The sequence below is a fragment of the Etheostoma spectabile genome, chromosome 11 (assembly GCF_008692095.1).
Source record: "Etheostoma spectabile isolate EspeVRDwgs_2016 chromosome 11, UIUC_Espe_1.0, whole genome shotgun sequence".
In the NCBI taxonomy this organism is placed as follows: domain Eukaryota; kingdom Metazoa; phylum Chordata; class Actinopteri; order Perciformes; family Percidae; genus Etheostoma; species Etheostoma spectabile.
Window position 1 is genome coordinate 24,032,871 of NC_045743.1, and position 9,465 is coordinate 24,042,335.

The 9,465-nt window shown below is 40.8% G+C and overlaps 1 protein-coding gene across 1 annotated transcript in view; it reads right to left on the minus strand.

Moving 5' to 3' along the window:
* Positions 1 to 6,367, minus strand: part of pde9aa (phosphodiesterase 9aa) — a 127,795-nt gene extending 121,428 nt beyond the window's left edge. Inside the window, exon 1 of the mRNA XM_032530261.1 lies at positions 6,152 to 6,367. The gene's annotated coding sequence lies outside the window, so the exon portion shown is untranslated. The remainder of the gene's footprint in view (positions 1 to 6,151) is intronic.
* Positions 6,368 to 9,465: the final 3,098 nt, after the last annotated feature.

Genomic DNA, 9,465 nt, shown 5'->3' on the forward strand with positions numbered 1-9,465 from the left:
AGTCTCTCGTTAGCATCTTGGAGGCTACTTGTCGCAAAGTGACGCATCCGCGACTCAAATCTGCACTCGACTCACATCGGGTAGTGACAGCTGTCTTCTTTGTCAACGATGGTGGATGATATCACCACAGTTTAAGGACGGCGGTGTTGTCTCTCACAATGTCTATGTACGCAATTCGCTGTTGCTCCGGGAAAGCAAAGAAAAGCTTGGTTGTTAACGTTATATTTAGCAATCATGTAACGCAAAAACAGTCAAAGCCAAAGCCCATGAACCTCCCCCCAATGTGGCACAGAGCGTCCTCAAAATATATATATGTATATATATATATATATATATATATATATTTTTTTTTTTTTTTAATTGCTGCAGTCAACCTAGGGGAAAGACTGTGAAATATATGAAAGTATTCAGTGATGTGTTGAAGACTGTTCCCCCGTCGAGTACTTTATTGTGATTATTTCTCTATTGACTGTAATAAATGTATCAACCAGGTTTTTGTGAGGGAGACATACGTTACAGGTACCCTGGTAATAGACGTATGATTTAAATTTTATAAACGGTGATATTAACATATTAAGTTACATGTGGTGAACGTTAGAAGCAACTTACACAACCGTTCCTGTATGCTATCCTGCTGTAAAGCGTTCTGCGTGATTCCCCCCCCCCCCCCCGCTGTTGTAAAGCATTATGCATGGACATCCCCCCCTGCTGTTACATACACATACAGAGGTGTCCCGCTTCATTAGATAGAGTATATGCATATTTAATGTGACAGCCAGTGATTTATATATTTATATTTTAACATCTGCGGTGTAAATATGGTGATTCCTTTTGCTGTCCCCCTGCATTGAGTATGCATGCATTTGAATTGTCATCATTTACTGTCCATTTCCGGGGAAAAAAACAATGCTGAACTTAACTGATAAAGAACAGAAAGAAGAGAGACAATAATTGATAATTTGGCCCTCTCTTTTAAAGAAAAAAAACATTAGCTTAAAAGGAACCAAGACGTAAATAACCTAATGACAAGCAAAGCCTCGGCTGAATGGAAATGAGTGTGCAGCAGTAAAGTGCCCTGTGGATAAGATGAGAGCAACTCTAATGCTCTTTTACTAATGAAAAAAGCTGAACGGGTTCTTTTTGGTCATACAGCAGCACTTTGAGTCTGTGTTTTTGCACTACATAATTAATTTGATAAGTTAAATTCCCCTTAGGATGTCAAAAAGCAGATCACTTATTTAGATTGTCTGTTATTAGTATGACCTACTGCTGAACAAATTCATGTTCTTGTTTTAAGATGCTGTGACTGACTTAAAAAAAAAACCCCGCTTTATTATAAAGATGCTGTTGCTGAATGATCAGCCGCATCTACTGTTATGCAAAATCAAAAAAGAGATATTCAAACCTGATAATCACGCAAACAGGACACACTAACCAGAATCTGATTAGCCTGAATAAAGACGTGAGATAACAAAAGGAAACAGAACACAGGAAACAAGGGTTTTTCTGGGGAAAAGGCACGACATAGTGAGTATGAAGAGTCGAGCTGAATATGCAACAGATTTGTAATTTAAAACACATAGAAGAAAAGGATATGATGAGAATATGCGTTCAATTCAGGGCTGCAACTAACGATTATTTGGTCTATAAAATGTCTGGAAATGGTGAAAAATGTCGATCAATGTTTCTCAAAGCAAGCTGTCGTCCTCAAATTTCAATTCAGAGAACCAGCAAATTTTGAAAGCTGAAACTAATCTAATATTAAAACCTAAATCCAAATCTGAGTGGTCGTGTCTGTGTTACACAGCTTGTACGGGGACTTGTCTAACATTTCCAGCCTAGCAACAGGTGACCACCGATCCTCAAACAGCTCAATATTATCGACTGTCAATACAGGAGATTTGGCTGGTGGTGAGTCATCAAATACAAACACAGCTGCAAGATACACACATACACACACACACACACACACACACACAGACCAGAACATTCAGAAATGTCGCCATTCCAATAAAACCTGAGTGAAAATTGAGAATGAAATGTTATCTCTATTTATCTGATAGCACTAAACACTGCTGTCAATAAAAATGTTAAATAGGAAATGTAATCTAATTGTAATGTAATGTCATCTTTCTCCTGTTACATTTTGTTTCCACAACAAACTCAACTATTCCCTTCCTGACGCTTGATTAACCCTTTAAACAAGAGCAAATCCTCCCACCCTGTTGCATGATGTCTGCATGAGGAAATGTCATGGTTTTATGCAGTACACACATATACACGCTCTGTGCGAACTCTATAAAGACGACAATAAATGCAAAGTGCCGGTGAAGCATGAACCTCATTATATGGCCTTTTATGAGCTGCTACTCCTTCTCCATTGGTTTGCCAATGTAAACAGAGCGGTGGCTGCGCTCTCTGCCGTCTCCGTTAATAATGGGACAAATCGTCTGAAAGTTACACTGCCCTTCACTGTCTCCTTCACTATGGAGTGTGTTGGATTGGATTTTTGTGCTGACTGTTTCTTCTGCTCTCATTGAAACTGAGGAAGTAATGATGTCTCATATTAGGGCAGTGATTCATGATTTTAATTTAACTGTAGCAGAATGGGAATGGTTCAGATTTCAATGAATCTGGATGTCCTGGTGGTTTATTCTGATTGGCTAATACTATGTTTCTGTTGAACCTTTACTTGACTGGGTTACTACTGCTGTACACAGGAAACATACTACTACTGCTGTACACAGGAAACATACTACTACTACTGCTGTACACAGGAAACATACTACTACTGCTACACAGGAAACCTTACTACTCAAATCTCTACACAGAAACATACTACTACTGCTGCTACACCGGAAACATACTACTACTTCTGTACCAGGAACTACTACTACACTCGCTGTACACAGGAACATACTACTACTCGCTGGACACAGTACACATACTACCTGCTACTGTTGCTGTACACAAACATACTACTGCTACTGTCCTGTACACAGGAACAACTACTACTACGGCTACTGCTGTACACAGGAACCATACTACTACTACTGCTGTCACAGGAAACCTCTATACAGCGTGTACACGAAACATCTACTACTACTGTCTGTACACAGGAAACATACTACTACTACTGCTGTACACAGGCAACATACTATCTACTGTGACACATGAACATACTACTGCTACTGTTGTTGTACACAGGAACATACTACTACTGCTGTCACCCAGGAAACATACTACTCTACTGCTGTTCCCAGAAAACATACTACTACTGCTGTACACAGGAAACTACTACTACTGCTGTACACAGAACACTAAAAAACAAAAAACTGTTAAAAACTTACTGCTGTACACAGGAAACATACTACTACTACTACTGCTGTTCACAGGAACATCCTACTACTGTCACGGAACACTACTACTAATGCTGTTTCACAGAAACATACTACACTGCTGTACACAGGGACACATACTACTACTTGCTGTAAACACAGGAACATACTACTGCTAATACTGCTGTACACAGGAACATACTAACTACTACTACTGCTGTACACAGGAGCTACTACACTACTACGACTACTACTACTGCTGTACACAGGAACATACTACTACTGACTGCTGTACACGGGACATACTACTGCTACTGCTACCAGGAACATACTACTACTACTACTGCTGTACACAGGGAACATACTACTACTGCTGTACACAGTAAACATACTACTGCTACTACTGCTGTATACAGGGAACATACTACTGCTACTGGTGTACACAGGGAACATATTACTACTACTGTTGTACACAGGAAACATACTACTACTACTGCTGTACACAGGAAACATACTACTACTACTGTTGTACACAGGAAACATACTACTACTATTGCTGTACACAGGAAACATACTACTACTGCTGTACACAGGAAACATACTACTACTACTGTTGTACACAGGAAACATACTACTACTATTGCTGTACACAGGAAATATACTACTACTGCTGTACACAGGAAACATACTACTACTGCGGTACACAGGAAACATACTACTACTACTGTTGTACACAGGAAACATACTACTACTATTGCTGTACACAGGAAATATACTACTACTATTGCTGTACACAGGGAACATACTACTACTACTGCTGCTGTGCACAGGGAACATACTACTACTGGTGTACACAGGGAACATACTACTGCTACTGGTGTACACAGGGAACATACTACTACTGCTGTACACAGGGAACATACTACTACTACTGTTGTACACAGGAAACATATTACTACTACTGGGCTCCAGGTGCATAGCATTGGCGCCTGTGACGCAGGATATTAAACCTGTTTCAAGCCGTTTGAACCTGAAATTGTTTGTCCTGTCAATAATTGATTTTAAAACAAAGTTCTTTTAATATTTAAATTTTTAGGGGGGCTGAGTTGAAATTTAGGGGGTCTAAAATCGCCCATGCTCTTGATTAAGTTTAGTTCAGATTGTCACATAATACTGTTTCCCAGTGGTCCACCAGGAGCTGGACACAGGAGTAGTTTACATACATTTGGTTTCATTACAGCAACATTTCCGTGTGTTTCATTCAATATTTGCAAAAGTGTTCAGCGGTCAGAGCCTGGGTTACTCTTCAACGTCAACGCTCTGCAGTCTCACACGCCATCCAGACTAACCTGTGAGAATATTCTGCCTGCTGTATGGACTGTAAATAGTCACCACTTTACACACACACTCAGCAATTTATTTACAAACACACACACGCAGAGGATGATGACGGTTACAATAGGCCAAAGTGGATAGGGATGATTCATACACTTAATCATAACTATGGTTTCTCTACATAAACACACTATTTTTAGCCAATGAAGTGTTCAGTATCATTACATTCTCTGGGACAAACAGGCATGAGATTTACACTGAAGGCTGTACCACCGACTTTACCTCATTTACAGTAAAGCATACACAGATCACCTTAATCAAGCAAGCGTCAAATCTCTCGGTGCCATAAAATCCCAATAATCCAGGGGATTTATAATAAGGCTATAATAATGTTTTTCTTAGGGTTTTATGAAACAAGGTCAGTTAGCTGAGACAGGTAGTCAATGAATGATAACAACTTACCTACTACAGCTAATTACTGCCAACCAATAGAAAAACTATATATATGTATATATATATATATGGATTTGCATGGGGTCCATTGTGCATTTATAACAAATTTACAATTTTCCACTGTGCTCCATAATTAAAAAAATAATAATTTACTCCTGCACACTTTGCGCTCTTCATTAGACTAGTGTCCAAACCTGTCTATATTGTTTCTGTTTATAGTGTGTATATATTGTTTGTTTTGTATGAGTGCATCGTGACCAATACAATCCAAAAGCAAAATTCCTTGTATGTGTCCTCATACGTGGAAAATAAAGCTGATTCTGGTTCTGATTCTGATCCTAAGACATCCCAGTGACATTTCTATACTCTGTAGTACTTAGCATTACAATTTAAGTGTCATTAAACTACTTTAGATTTTTTTCCTATAGCCTACAGATATTACTGTAAATATTTAATAATCACAATATGTAAAGCTATTTGACCTATAGGCTACCACACTTGTAATATTACTGTAACAACTGGTGTATAGGCCTAGTTATGATGAAAATGCTAATAATAATAAACACTAATGCTTTTTTACCTCCTGCTGTCACTAGACTTCTAATTGAACTCAATGTGAAATGAATGAAACCATTCTAAAATTAATAACATATAGCACATAATGAATAACTAAAGAAAATATGTGAATTTTTTACAATAATAGCAATGGTGATATTGATATTTATAAATTATAAGAAATGAAACAATGAATTAATACTAAATAGGAATGAGTTACTGTTAATTTTAAATGACTAAAGTTACGTTTTAAAACATTGGTTAAGCTAATACAAAGCCCCAGCTTCTGCATAGAAAATAACATGCGGGCTGTTTAATACAGGCCGATTTGGAGTTCCATAACTAATTAAGCGGGGTTTCTCTGACTTTTTGTAGTGTTATCCGTTGGTTAGACGGTTAGCGGACTAAGCGCCGTTTTGCTAACAGTGTTGCCATATAGCATACAGTAGGCTAGCCTATATGTAACCTACCTTCTGAATCCTGCCGTCCACGTCCAGGTAAATGACGCGGTAGGAGGACGAAGCGGAGCCCATGGTCCCCTCTCCTTTCCCCGGCGTCGTTGCGTCGCTGTGCGGCTTTTGCTCCGGGCTCCGAGTCACCGGTCCCACTCCCACCGCCGTTACAAAGCGAGGGGGGGGGGGTGAGAATGGAGTCAACGGTCCAACACCATCCCACCTGCCCGTCAGTCAGTCAAAAGCCCCGATACTAACTCTCTGTCCTTCTCTAACTCTTTCTCTCCGCTCTGTCACTTCGCTATCAACTAATAAAGCCTGCCCCCCCCCTCTCTCTCTCTCTCTCACTCACAGGTAGAGTACACAGACACCACTAGGCTGTGTTTGTTTTGTGTGCAATGCCTGGGGGAGAACAGTTTAACACATCAATTTCCACCAATCAGAGGCAACTTTTTTTTTTTAAGATTCTTTTTTGGGGCTTTGCCCCTTTATTAGAGTTGATAGGCACAAAAAGAGAGAGAGAGAGATGGGGGGATGACTCGCAGCAAAGGGCGCAGGCCGGACTCAGCCAACATGGGGCGAGCGCTCTTACTGGGTGAGCTAGAGTCCGCCAATCAGAGGCAACTTTGAGTGATGTCACTCAGCCCCCCCTCCGTGCTGGATTGCTTGGCTTGGTTGCACACCAATGACTGAGTCACGCAGATTTATGCTCATTTTAAAGGGGAAAAAGTATGTGCTTTTGATGTGCATGTTTCTTCAGAGTAACAGTAATGGTAGTGTGAAACAGTGTAGTGGTATAAAAAGTCCCTCTTTCTGGTTGCTTGAAAAAAACAGACCTAATGGAAAACACTAGCCAAAGAAACTGGTTGTGCATATCCCCTTGGAATAGGGTGGCACCCAGATCTTGGTTGGGGCTGTCGCAGTGGTCCTGCTGCACTACACCCTGCTACGTCCAGCTATGCCCTGCTGTGCCACGCTACACCCTGTACCGCCCTGCTATGACATGAACTACTACTGCTACCATTTTTTAGTCACTGTTCCATTATCTTTGTGACTGTTATTGCCACTGTGCGTCACCCCCCCCACAACCGGCCCCGTCAGACACCACCTACCAGGAGCCTGGCTCCAGGTTTCTTCCTAAAAGTTTTTCCTCCCCAGTGTCATACTATGCTTTCTCTTGGGGGAATTACTAGAACTGTTGGGACTTTCTAAATTACAGAGTGTGGTCTAGACCTACTCTATCTGTAAAGTGGATGAGAAACAACTTGAACTGCTAAATGAGTAGAATACTCTGTGGTTTCTAAATGTATTTTTGAATTTATATTCAGATTTTTTGGAGACTGAGTTGGAAAAATCCACATTACATGTAAGTTTAACTGTTAGCTGCCTTCTAATGAGACCCGCGGTAGACGTTCTGCTCAATTAGGACATCATTGCTACTATTTTCTTTTTTATCATTCTTACCTTTCAATTTCTCAAACGTATTCCACATATTCCGGGAGAATTCCCTACTTCCTACTCGTTCATACTTTCAGCTAGAAATCCATTTAAACTTAAAGCGGAACTATCTCCAAAATGCAACCTAGGGTGTTTTTGTGAATGTGCCTGAGTGAAACTTTTGTTTAAAAGCATATTTAGGATGGAAACGCCACTTTTAAAGATTTACTGTGTTCTTGTTTTTCGGTCAAATGGCCTTTTGAATGGGAGAGCCAGGGACGCTACTATGATAGCATCAAAATCTCTATTTTTAAAACACTAAGAAGGCTCGACAACATGAAACTTTGGTCGTAGCGTCACTGCGTAATTACGTCAGGTCGCACAACGTGCCTTTGGAATGATGAAAACCTGCTTTAGGTGCATCTTTTTAGAAGCACTTGAAGTATATCCACTGTTTGTCCTTAAGGTAATAAACCATGCAATATTTCTGTAGTTAATTTCTCAATCAAATGTTATTGTACTACTCAAAACAACAGTTCATGCTTAACATTTGCTTGTCTTCTTTTGCTCTACCTTGTGCACAGGTGGTGACGGCATGTGTTGTATTACACAACGTTTGTGTTGGTGTAGGGGATGAGCTGGAAGAGGCTGTGGAGGTGGAGGACAACCAGCCACCCGGGGAGCGGCATGGTGGGGAGAGCCGGAGCGGGGCAGCCTGGCGGGCCGTGCTCACAGACGAGGTGTCTGCGTCGCATGAGGCACCTCTTGACCACAAACACTTTTCCCAATTGAATAATTAAAAGTGTGGAAGATAAAATGCTGTGCTTACATCCAAGTACATTAAAGAAAGGATGTTGTTTTTAGGACTATTAAGACAAATACCTCAACGTTACCAGCTGGAAATTATCCTTAAAGTACTGTAACGGTGTAACCAACATATGAACAGTCATTTAACAACACCACAGGTAAACACTCATACACAGTGATGTCAGTTAAGACCATAGTAAAGTACATCACTAGCACATTTTGTTTACCTTCATGATACAGTATTAAATATACTTTATAACTGTATTAGACATAATTATCATCTTACAGGATTGGATTACCACTGGACTAACATAAACTTTGCAGTCTTGAAGCAACAGCAGCTGATGGCCGCTAGACAGTTTATATTAAATAATTTAAAAAAAAAGGGGGCAAAGACAAAACCAGTTGAATTTTATTTTTATTTTTCCGCCAACCTCTCCAAAAGTGAAAAAACCCAGTTTGACCTCTCTCTGGCCTCTGCTTCCCTCCTCTCATCTGCCTCCCGCTGGTCTTGAATATCCTCCTTGAGGAGCTCGAGGAACGAATCCTCTCTCTTCCGGATCCTCTTCTCTCCTCTGTGCCCTGCTCTGTCTTTGCTGCTCTCTCTGTCCTCCTCCTCCTGTCTCTCCCTTCCTCTACCTCTTGTGCAGTGCTTGGCCCTGGTTTGTCCTCTTGGATTGAGGCAATAAGGCGGGGGGGTGGGACTGACACAGACTGCCCTGATGCCTCGTCAATGAGGGCAAACCAGGCCAAGTTGCTGCCGTTGCCTTGCCGTCCTCTGTCCCCTGACCAGCATTCCTAAACAGTGAAGGTCAAAAAGTTGTGATGACGTATTACTACACACAGTGTTGTGTACAATAGTATACTACTGTACACAACACTGCATAGTAACGTGTAGTAATACGTCATCACAGTAGTATACTACTGTACACAACACTGCATCTGAACTTACTGACAGACAGGATTACGTCCTAGGCTTACTTCATAAAGAAACATTAAGATGTCCTGGGGGAAGACCCAGGACTAGGTGAAGGGATTATCTCTCCAACCGGGCCTGGGGACGCCTTGGGATCCCCCATTGGTTGATG